This window comes from Muntiacus reevesi, chromosome 15, assembly GCF_963930625.1.
Source record: "Muntiacus reevesi chromosome 15, mMunRee1.1, whole genome shotgun sequence".
NCBI lineage: Eukaryota > Metazoa > Chordata > Mammalia > Artiodactyla > Cervidae > Muntiacus > Muntiacus reevesi.
Genome location: NC_089263.1, coordinates 6160186 through 6172735, shown reverse-complemented (window position 1 = coordinate 6172735; position 12550 = coordinate 6160186). Strand labels below are relative to the sequence as shown.

The 12550-nt window shown below is 42.4% G+C and overlaps 1 long non-coding RNA gene across 1 annotated transcript; it reads right to left on the bottom strand.

Moving 5' to 3' along the window:
- Positions 1–992: 992 nt before the first annotated feature.
- Positions 993–10756, bottom strand: LOC136147378 (uncharacterized). The gene is made up of 3 exons (XR_010659177.1): positions 10541–10756; positions 3415–3530; positions 993–1041 (listed from the first exon to the last, which is right to left on the bottom strand). It is a non-coding gene; the product is annotated as an uncharacterized lncRNA (long non-coding RNA).
- Between the last annotated feature and the right edge of the window lie 1794 nt (positions 10757–12550).

Here is a 12550-nt window from a genome sequence, read left to right as displayed (position 1 = left end):
ACTACAACAGTATAACTCACACGTCCCCATTTTTTAAGAATATAAAATTATATCATTTTTGCCCTAGAGGAGATCTTACATAAGATATGTAGCCCAACACACTCTTTCTAAAAATGAGAAAACTGAAATCCCAAGAGGGTAAGTGATTTATTTGCCCAAGGCTCCCCAGCTCATGAGCCACAGACTCAGGACAGGAGCCCTGGATTTTTGTCTCAATATCCTGCTGCCTCATGACCTCCCTGTGGCCATATTCATCTGTCTGTGCTCATCTTCAGGCACGACCTGAAAGGGCTCTGGCCTCTCTGTCCCTTGAGGAAATACATGTGAGTTCTTTAATTACTAAGTAGAAAATTTGCCCCTGACTTAGATTTGAGTTAGGGAACTACCTAACTTCTTTAAATTCATTCCTTGTAGGAAAGTTTAAAATATGAGGGGCAAAAAAGCCCCTCTTTCCCATGCAAAAATTATTTTTGGCTATCATTTGGAAATAAAAACAGTCATAACCAGCAACTTAACAAATGAACTAATGTACCTGTCTTTAAACTCAGTAACGGTTGTTTAATAATACTTAGGAAACTTTATGAAGTTTCCCTGGTGGCTCACTGGTAAAGAACTTGCCTGCCGATGCAGGAGACTCAGGTTTGATCCTGGGTCAGGAGGAGCCCTTGGAGAAGGCCCTGGCAACCCACTCCAGTATTCTTGCCCGGGAAATCCCATGGACAGAGGAGCCTGATGGGCTACAGTCCATGGAGTCGCAAAGAGTCAGACACCACTTAGAGATTAAACAACAACAACATGAAACTTTATAGTATGTATATTTTTCAGAATTTCAAATTCACCCCCAGAAAGTAAGGAGGGTACATAGTATACAGTATGCTATAGAGTAGTGTGATGTGGTATATAATATAGTTAGTATTGTATAGAATTGAATAAAATGAAAGTGGACTTCAAAGTCAGATGGTCTTGGATTCAGATTCTGTTTCTGCACCTTCCTGGTTTGTAATCTTGGGAACTGAAGCTCTTTGAGCTTTATTTCATCATCTGTAAAATAAATATAATAATAGCAGTTATCCTAAGATCTATGTCTACATACAACAAATAAAACTGCATTACCATTTTCTTTATAGAAGCAAGTGGAAAAAAAGTGAGAGATGAATTTCTGAATTGGTGAATATAATAACTAAAAATATAAGGCTGCCTAAACTGAAGAAGAACCTTACCCCCCCCCAAAAAAAAGAAAAAAAGAATAGGAATGACTTGAATATAAAAAATAAGCATAACATAAAATAAAGACAGAACTGAGGCCAAACATGTCTGGCATGTCAATCAATGAAAAGCAGCTTAAGTCACCCATTTAAGAGATTTTCAGATTGACTTATAAAACCAAACCCAACTCAATGCTATACAGAGAAAAGTTGAAAACTAAAAATAAAAGCAGAACGTTTGCTTCCAATCTATGATGGAGTAGCAAGAACAGATTTGATCTCCCACTACAAACAGCTAGAAAACAGCAAAATACTGTAAACAGCTGGTTTCAGACATTGAACAACAGGGAGCACAGGACTGCGATCCCTCATAGAAGGGAAATAAATAAGGTGAGCAATACAATTGCCCCATTCCCTGCCTAGAGACAACTTTTGGACCACTGGTTTGGGGGAAAGACACAGGCAGACCCAGGCAGCCTTGTTCTCAGCAAGGAGATGGAGTTACAGTTCAAGGACACTATCAGGAAAACAGCCACTCATACATTTCCAGTCTGAGTGTAAATTGGTAAAAACCTTGATGGAGGCCAATTTGTCAACATCTACAAACTTACTTTTTGAGCTGTCAATCTCATGTTTGGGAATTTATTTTTTATATATTCTCATCCAGCTGAAAATGACATAGATATATGATTGCAGCAGCATCAAAGCATTGATGATAATTAGAACAATATTGGGAAACACTAATGTCCATTAATAGTGAGTAGACTAAACAAAGTATAATACCCTCATACAATGGAATACTGTGTATCAACAAGAAAAAAAGCCAGTCTTCTTTCTGAATACATACAAAAATTCTAAATAAAATATTAGCACATTAAGTCCACTAATGAATTAAAAATAATACATTTTTCCCAACTAAAGGGTAGAATTTGTCCTAATGAAGTAGAAAAAGAAAAGATCCTCTTGAGAAGTACAGAAACAGCAGTTGACAAAATTTAATGTTTATTCCTGCCAAAACTGCTTAGCAAACTAAAACAGAAGGAAATTTTCATTACCTTGATCAAAGGTATATGGTTGCTATCAGTACTGTTCACTGATATTTCTGGTTTTTCTCCTTTCAAGCACAGTACATGGTACTAGAAAGATTGGCAATCCATTGTGAAAATTTTAACTGAGCTCCTGTTTTGCACTATAAAATTAATTTTAAATAGATTAAAGAGCAACACAAATCTCATATAGTTAGAAGAAAATAAGTAGAAAGTGTTTATAACTTCTAATATTTTCTTAAACAAGATCCATATAAAAATGATTAATAATTTGACCAAAATGTATTCTTGTACCACTTAAAGCGTTCGAAAGTCAAAAATAGAAGGATTGGCTAAGGGAAAATATTTCCACACCAGCACAGAAAAAGGGTTATTACCTAGACCAGCACTGTTATAGAACGTCCTGCGATGAAGGATGTTCACACTCTGTATTGCCCAAAGGGACAGCCACAGTCCTCATGCAGCTATGCATGCTCGAGATGTGACCAGTTTGAGGAACTGAAGCCTTAATTTTACTTAATTAAATTATTTTCAATTTAAATAGACAAATATGACCAGTGTGACTCACATTGCAAAGTGCAGATCTAAAAAAAGAAAATACTCTTATACATGGAAATTTTAAAAAAACAAACAAGAGGCACACTAGTTTAGAATATGAATAGGCAAATCACAGAAGAGGAAAGAAAAATAGCCAATAAACATGTAAAAATTCCTCAATCTGCCTCAGAAAAGTAAAAACCCTGCAAATTTAAATACAATAAGATATCCTTTGGGGCTAAAATGCTATAATTTGTTAATATCTAGGATTCGGGAAAATGAGGGGAAATGGCTAATCTTTTCCATTGTTGGTAACACTATATATTACCCAGGCTTTTTGTGAGCAATTTAGCAGTATCTATCAAAATTTTTAAATGTGCGTAACTTTAATGTAGCAATTAGTAACATTTTTATGGACCTCGATAAATTAGAGTAGAATAGAAAGTATATTCTAGAATAAATTAACCTAGAACAGAAAGTATATGTGGATAAACAAGAAACTTTTTGAAAAGAGAAAAACAACATAGAAGGAAACCCCCACCAAATCTCTCTTTCCTGGAAAAATGCTAAGTATGAGCACATAGATTAGGTATTCATTTAAAAAAAAAAAAAAAAAGACATGTTACTTTGCTGGCAGTCCAGTGGTTAAAGCTTTGCCTTCCAATGCAAGGGGTGCAGGTTCCATCCCTGGTCAGGGAGCGAAAATCCCACATGCCTCGTGGCCAATAAAACAGGATCAACACTGTAACAGATTCAATAAAGACTTTAAAAATTATCCACATAAAACAAGTCTTTAAAAAACAGACAAATTTTAGCTTTAATGATATTACAGGGCAACTTGAACACCGCTGGAGAGAGTGCAAATTGGTCCAACCCCTTTGGTAATCCAGCTGAGGTGTCTACAAAAGCTGAGCATTTAAGGGTCTGCTCAACAGAAATGCATATGAATTTACACCAGAAGACATACACAAGAGTATTCAGCACAGCACAAGTCATAGAGCCTCAGCTGAAAACTCCATGCAAGTCCATCAATAATTTCATGAGTCAATAAATTATAGTGTATTCCTACAATGAAAAACTCTGCTGCAATGAAAATGAATGAACTACTGGTATACACAGTTATGGAAATGAATCTCACAAATAAGTGTTTAGTAAAACAAGCAAGACATAAAGAATGCATCCCAAGTGAATCTGTTTACATAAGTGTCACAAACAAGCAAAACAATCAAAGGGCATATATATGATCCAAGTATATATATATAATGGTTATCTTTAAGGGAATGGAACATGACTGGGAGACAGCCATCCCAAGAAGTCTGCCCATTTACAGTGTCTGGTCACTTGTCTCTTGTAGAAGTGGGGTCGGTTTTCCATAGGTTCATCTCCCACCAGGGTGCTACATCACAGATGGAAGTTTGTTTCTTCCTGGCTTACTTACTCTTAAAGCCCATGCACTGAGAAACAGAAGTCTGATCTTTCCTCGCTTGATGCTTGCCTGCTTAATTTCACTTAGTGGCTCTGAGCTGGAAACCCCAGTAAAAAAACCATTATTGTGTCAAATGATCACAACTCCAGATGGAGGTCTGTGCTAGTGTCTAAGTGAGTTAATGAGCAACTTGTTTAGAACTGTGCCTGGTACATACCAAGTTCATATGTTGGTGTTTGCTCTAATTACTATTATGCCTTCCATATCCAAATGTGATATTTATGTCCCTTTTCTTACCTCTAAACAAAATAATCATATGTAGAACTTTAAGAAATCCCAATACATACCTAAGTTTCATAAAGTCAATTTCCTTTCTACATCCCATCATTTAAAAAATATTTATTTTGATTATAAACATTTCAAAGGTACAAGAAGTGCAGAAAATAATATTATACACATCCACAGAAACTCCAGCACCTAGATTTAACTGATGGAGAAGGAAATGGCAACCCACTCCAGTGTTCTTGCCTGGAGAGTCCCAGGGACGGGGTAGCCTGGTGGACTGACGTCTATGGAGTCACACAGAGTCGGACATGACTGAAGTGACTTAGCAGCAGCAGCAGTATTTGGCTGTATTTGTGTCAAATCTTTGTGAGTTTTTTTAAAAGTAAAAGAAGCAACTAGGCATCCCTCCCTTCAATGACTCTTTCCTCCCCTTTCCCTTCAAATCCCAGAGGGTTTTTCTCTCCTAAGGTTAGTATATGCCATCCCCACTTTTACTTTAAATGCATTTATTTATAGAGTCCCAATTTAATATTTAAAATATTAATTGAAAGCTGAAATAATATACAGTCCTGATAATGATCTTTCTCAAAATGTCTTTAACGAACAAAGAAAAGGAACTCTTGAAACAAGGTGATGCCCATTGATGGAGGATTTGGTGAGAATCAGGGACACTTTACGTGCAGGATAGTTCCTACTTTGCATAGAAACTGCTTTTCTGTGTAACTAACGACTGCACCACAGCCCATCTAAGCTGGCCTCAGAATTTTAAGTACTGGTGTCATCGTCCACAGTGGCCCACACATGCTTCACAGAATGTCCAACAGCTGAATCAAAGTATCAGCTTCTGGACGCAGCAGTGACGGGGGCTCCTGGCCTGCCTGCCCAAGACCAGGGACAGCTGTGACCTGCAGGTGAGGTCCCTGTGGTTACCCAAGTCCCTCATACCCTTCAGATAGCTGACCCTGGGCTCTTCTTGTGACCTGCCCAGGAATTTGTAGCAGCTATGTTGACAGGTGTCCTAGCACTTGCTGGGCTGAGGACTCAACTGTCACGTGTCACCTTACATTAAGACATGGTGAGCTGTCCTGGTCTTAAAGCTTCCTCTATGATGAGTTCTACCTCCCTGGAGGGGATCCTTGGATGCCACCCCTGCCCCCAGCCCCTCTAGAGTTTCCCTGGGGCTTGTGAGTGCCCTGGCCACAGCACAACATCCATTCATTATAGAATTACGTTATTCATTTTATTATCATTACATAAACATTTTATTATCCACCCGAGACAAGCATTTCTAGGGAGCTCTGTGTGCAAGCCTTGCAGTGCTTGCTGTGGGGATGACATGGACCCTGCTGTCCAGGAGGAGAGAAACAACAGGAACAGGTGCCTCAAGCGTGCCAGAATGTGGACATGCTGAAGGAATTCAAGCAAGGAAAGACATACTGTCAGAGACCTCACAATTCGCCTTGGGAAGAGTCCCCTAATGAGCTTGTTCTATAAAGAATCCACCTGCAATGCAGAAGATGCAGGAGATGCAGGTTCAGTCCCTGGATCGGGAAGATACCCTGGAGCAGGAAATGGCAACCCACTCCAGTATTTCTGCCTGGAAAATTCCGTGGACAGAGGAGTCTGATGGGCTATAGTCCAAGAAGTCCCAAAGAGTCAGACACAACTGAGTAAGTGAGCACACCACCCCCCATCAGTCTCAGCTGCCAAGAAGATGAAATATGGGTGCCCCAACATCTCTAGGGCCCTTTAGAAAACTCACATTCACAACCTGGCAAGTGGGTTCTCCTCCCCCCACCTTTGCAGCTACACCATCTATCAGGCTGCCTGGGGTGGGGAAGGGGGTCCGTTCATCCTGGTTCTTAGCTACCCCTGGGATTCTATACGCCTGGAATTTCCTGCTCCTTCTCACCATCCTATAAAAACTTACCTTTCCTGGATGGCTTCTTATTAATGTTTTACTGTTTCCTTTATTGGTACTTTTATTGGCAACAGAATAGTTGATACAATAAAGTGTGTTAGTATAAGATAAGAATCTTAGAGCTAAAAGTGCCATTTACTTCTAGAATTATTAATCAAATTTCTGAGTGAATAGGCTTCTGGAGGCCCAGAAATTACCCAAAACTTAATGCAATGCACCTTTTTTTCAGGGGGAAAGGCCCAAAGCTTTCATCAGTTTCTTAAATAATAGTAATAATAAATCAGTAAGTGTTAAGAGGCATTGATCTATTGCACTACATTCACTGATCTATACTGCATTCAACCAGTGTAAATAGAATGTATCAGGCATCCACAAAAGACAGTAACAAGACAGACATAGCCCTACCCTCCAGTCACTAAGAATCTTATACATTGGAACAATAAAAGAGTATACACACACAACTAATTATAGACAGTAATGAGTGCTATGAGGAAACAGTGAAATGCTAGAGGATAATGGGACCTGCTCAGAAGCGTGGTTGGGTTAGTCTGATCCACTGGGGCTTAATTTGAAACCTAAAGCATATTTTGGAGCCAGTTTTAAACAGATAGGAGGAAAGAATTCTAGTCAAAGAGAATGGCAAGTGTGAAGATTTTGCAGAAGGGAAGAGACATGGAGGTTCGAGGAGAGGGGGAATAGTGATGTTGGATGGAGTTGGAAAAGGGGGAATTATACAATGGGTGCCATGTAAGTGCTGGTAACCAGACTGAGTTTTTACAAGGTGCAATGAAAGCCACTTTAAGGGGTTGGGCAGGTGAGTGACGTGATAGCGTTCAGGTTTGAGGAATGCCCCTTGGCTGCCTAGAAGAATAGGGTGTAAGAGAGACAAGGGCTGGTAGACGATTTTGAAGATGAGAGATAATGGTTGCTTGGCCTGGAGAGGTAGAGGAGGGTAGAATTAGGACATATTTTAGAGGCAAAGCTGATGAGATTTGATGATGGGTTGTAGCAGGGAGGGGAAGAGTCAGGATGATGGCCAGTTATCTGGGTTGAGCCACTTGCTGGATAGCCATGTTCCCAAGATGGGGAAGCCTGGATCAGGTTTGGGTTGAGGGGTCAATCGAGTCCAATTTTCAACGTTTTAAGTCTGGGAAGAGGTTGAGAAGAACAAGCTTCTGGAGGAAATGTAGTCAGATTGCCACAAGTGTTGGGTACCTATCTGAGGTTTAAAATCATGAACTAGACATCAGGTTGTGTCTAGCCATGCTCAGCTGTTTAGGTGTTGTCCTTGTTTTTCAGTCACTAAGTTGTCTCTGACTCTTTGCAACCCCATGGACTACAGCACATCAGGCCTCCTTGTATTTCACCATCTCCTGGAGTTTGCTCAAGTTCATGTCTACTGAATCAGTGATGCCATTCAAGCAAGTCGTCCTCTGTTGCCCTCTTCTCCTGCCTTCAATCTTTCCCAGCATCAGGGTCTTTTCCAAAGAGTCAGTTCTTCAATCAGGTGGCCAATATATTGGAGCTTCAGCTTCAGCATCAGTCCTTCCAATGAATATTCAGCACTGATTTCCTTTAGGATTGACAGGTTTGATATCCTTGCAGTGCAAGGGACTCTCAAGAGTTTTCTCCAGCATCACAGTTCAAAAGCATCAATTCCTCAGCACTCTGCCTTCTTTATGGTCCAAATCTCACATCTGTACATGACTACTGGAAAAACTACAGCTTTGACTAGATGGACCTTTGCCGGCAAAGTGATGTCTCCACTTTTTATTATGTTGTTTAAGTTTTTCATAGCTTTCCTGCCAAGAAACAATTATCTTCTAATTTCATGGCTGCGGTCACCATCTGCAGTGATTTTAAAGCCCAAGAAGGGGAAATATGTCACTATTTCCACCTTTTTCCCATCTGTTAGGTGCAGTGAGCAAAAAGCCAGGTGATGGGAATCCCCTGATAGTCCAATGGTTAGGCCTCTGCACTCTCACTGCTGAGAGTGCATATTCAATCCCCGGTCAAGGAACAAGGATCCTGCAAGCCTAGTGGCATGGCCCAAAGTAAGTAAATAAATAATGCAATTATAAGCAATCATGTACAGGTTGTGTGAATATAAGTCATTTTTCTTTAAAGGCAGATGATGATTTAATCATAAGTTAGGGTGCTGCCCGCTAATTGTGAAAAATGCAGAGATGGGCTAGAGAATTGAAGCTACTTGCAGGAAGCAGCTGTAGTGATGCAGTAGAGACTACAGTGGTTCAAGATCTGTTTTCTGCTTCTCGGGAACATGGTTGGGCTACATTTCCCAGATTCCCCTGAAGTTAGACGTGACTATATGACTAACTCCTGCCAATGCAATGAGAAGAGAAGATCTGAAGGCCACTTCTTAGCCTGCCCATCAAAACCTTCCTTATGTGTTTTTCCATGCTTCTGTCCCCATTCAGCTGACTGCTTCGGTAACCTCTAGAGGGACCTTGGAATCTACTGTTACAGATGGCAGAATCATAGCACTTGAGCCTGAAACTGTAGAAAGCAGGACATCTCCCCACCACACACATGCACAGCTTACCCTGCCCACCTGGATTGTTACCTGAGAAAGAAAGTTTCTCATATGTTGAGCACATTTGGGTATATTTGTAACTGAAAGTGTGCCAGCTCTAACTAGTGCAATAATAGGTCATGTCAAAGGAAGAAGATGGCATGGGAACTAATGGATCAGAGGGCCCCATTTCCAACTGAAACCTCAATGAGCTGACAGGATTGCCTTGAGGAGCTAGGCAGTGGTCCTCAACCAAGGCTGCACATTCAAATCACCTAAAGACTACTAGAATCTTCAATGTCCAGGCTGCACCCCAGGCCAATTAAAACCAGATCTGGGAGGAAAGGTGACTGGGACTTCCCTGGTGACTCAGATGGTAAAGAATCTACCTGCAATGCAGAAGATCTGGGTTCGATCACTGGGTTGGGAAGATCCCCTGGAAAAGGGAATGGCAACCCCCTCCAGAATTCTTGCCTGGGAAATCCCATCGACAGGGGAGCCTGGGGGGCTAGAGTCCAGGTGGTTGCAAAGAGCCGGACACGACTGAGTGACTAACACTTTGTGTGCAGAGAGAAGGGAAAGGGAAGAAGGGAGGAGCCCAGACATTTTTTAAAACTTCTCGGTTGATTCCAGTGTGCAGCCAGTATGGAGAACCATAAAACAAGGATGAAATCTCGATGATCTGATTCACGGATCTTGGTCCTATAAGGGTTTTACATGCATTTTATGACCAATAGGTCCCCTGGAGGAGCCTCACAGTTGGAAGAGAGGCATCCCCATCTCAGAAGACACCAACCAGAGTGGACTGCAGGTCCTTGAGGCCAGCTGGTTATAGAGAATGGCCAAGAATGAGTATCTCCTTCTCCACTCCAATACATGGTCAATGTCAGAGAGAGAGGAAGAGAGGGGGACTCCTGAAATGGATGCCATTCAGTATAAGAAATAACCTGTTTTGCCCCTATCTAGCTAAAATGTACATTATCTGCTATCAGAAGGAATTAAACAAATGATATATTTAGACATTGGATTTCATAGTTTGGGAAACTTGTGCCTGCTTGAATGTGTTTTAATCATGAGCGTTTTATTTCAAATCGGCCTCTGTTGTCAACTCTGTTGTTGAGGGCTCAGTGTAATGACGGCAACCTCAGGTCCCAGGCCATTCGAGGGAGACCTTGCAATTGGTCCTCAAACCAGACTGGCCCAGTCGGTGGGCCTGATTCTTACCAGGGAGCTGCCTGAGTCCCTAACCCTGGCTAGCTCCCTTGCAGACACCCTGCAGTATAAATTTATCACTTTCGCTGGCAGGTGACTCATGGGGTATATGTCTGTGTCCACATCTGAACCATCTTTTTTTTTTTTTTAGTGGAGTGCAGTTTATTACACCAGCGGGCCCAAGGCAGAGTCTCCTCTTAGCCAAGGGCCCCGACCAGCAATTGTGAAAATCTTTTATACCCCATGTGTACGTGTCCAAACCCACCAGCCCAAATCCCTTGAGGCTTACAAAGGAAGGGTAAATACAATCACAATAACCCCATCATTCACATGTTATGTGTTCAAACAGTTAATAATCAATAAGCCTGTGGTTACCTTCCGATAGATACTGTCTGGAGGCAGGGGTGATTAGTGTCTGTTTTCTCTTAGGCAATGAGTAACCTGGATGTGATCTTCAAGATTCCCCTGCCCAGAGGGGGTCTTATCCTTCCATTGTCATTCCCACAGGCGCTAAGCACAGAGTTCAGAGTCCATTGGAGAGGTGGCCTAGCTCGATCAGCACAGACAGGCCTGAGATGGAGTCCAGGCCCTATGAATTCCTTCTTCATTCCCCCCTCTTGATGCTCTTAGTTTCCATAACGAGCATCATTTATTGAGATATATTGTACCTTAGCCCTCCTGCCACCCACATGAGAGAATGCTATCAACTTCGGGGTTACAAAATTCACAAGGCATTGTAGAAAGCAGAGCCCACAAAGCATTATGATCAAGATTACTATAACAACAGTTCATTAGACATGGCTTTCACTTGATTTTGCATATCCTCCAAGGCAGTAGATACATTTTCAGACAGGTCAGGGATGTACACACATTTGCGCAAGTCCCTCCTTGGGCTGCTGTGAGTATGTCTAATGCCATCCTATTTTGAATTACTGCCTTCCTCATCTGAATCTGTTCTTCATTCAAAGCTTGAATGGCTTTAGTACTGTCTAAGAAGGCCTGTTTAGTGAAATTAGTTAAGGCCTTTACCTTAACCATGATATCCGTTGTCCCTACAGAGGGTACAAACAAGGCAGCAAGATAGTCATACCATTGGAACACGGATCGTGTCCATCTTGCATGCAGATAAGGCAGGTTTGCTGGAGGCTGGTGTAGGCTAGGCTTAATACTGCCATGGGCGAAAGCAAATCCTAATGTGCAACGCCCCACCCAGCTGACTGGTAACCATGGCCATAAGTTAAGCCCACAGAGCCACTGGGTCCCACTGGGGGCTACCCAGCGGATTCCAGGCCAGTCGGAACCGGGCCACTGAGCAGACTGATTGGGGTGATAGGTAACTTCCAAGATTTGTTTACATTGTTCAGGGCACAAATAACAATTCTTTTGGGTCTAAGGGACGGTCTCCAAATCCAACTTGCTGTTCTTTTTGTTCTCAGCAAATAGTAGCAGGGGCAATCAACTGTCCTTTCTCAGGAGTCATCCAGAAATATTCATCCCAGACCTGGTAGTATTGCTCAAGGTACAAGGAGGCCTGTCCCCCTTTTGTAAGGGAGCCCTTTTCGTCTTTAAGTTTCTTATATGAGGTATAAGCCTTTGTTGTCTCCGTAAGTCTGGTGTTCATGTTAAATGTAACCCTATGTCCCTGGCCCATTGATGGCTTCTTCTTACACCAGGAGAGCAAAGAAAGGTTATGGCTGGTGAGAGAGAGGAACGGAGTGGCGATACCCACCAGGGGAGTCTGTCCATTACTGACAGGGGCATAGCCCCACATACCCAACAGTTGGCAGAGTTGTGGCCCACGAGATGAAGACGTTGCCCTGTGCAGAAGCAGTGGTCAGGTTCAGAATTGCATTGGTGAGGCTGAGCAGCAGGAGTCGTTTACCCAGCTCCATCCTGTAGAGGGCTCTTCCGGGACCTCGTTTTCTTCTTCCTCCTCAGAATGATCTTGGTTTCCCATGGGTCGGTGGGGTCCTTCTGGGTGGTCCACTCGGCGTCCTCCGTCCTCCGGGTCAGCGTGGTATGCCTTCTTCGCTCTGAGCGCTCAGTTCCCCTGCTGCCGTCCACTACCTGCTGACGTGAAAGGTCCGGGCATTGAAAAGCAGAATCCTTCCAGAGGGGTGAGGCGCCTTCCCCCCTCTAGGAGATTCAAGCTACAAAGCCTCGGGGTGGCCTCAAATGAGACCTGTCTCCTCAAAATGAGGAGTTTTCCGGCCAATGCGCCAAATGTTATAGCCATGCTTTCCGGGAAACAAACTCACTCAGAAGGACAATGCAGATAGTGGAGTGCAGTTTATTACACCGGCGGGCCCAAGGCAGAGTCTCCTCTTAGCCAAGGGCCCACATCTGAACCATCTTTACCTCCTTCATAGACTTAACTACAAAGAT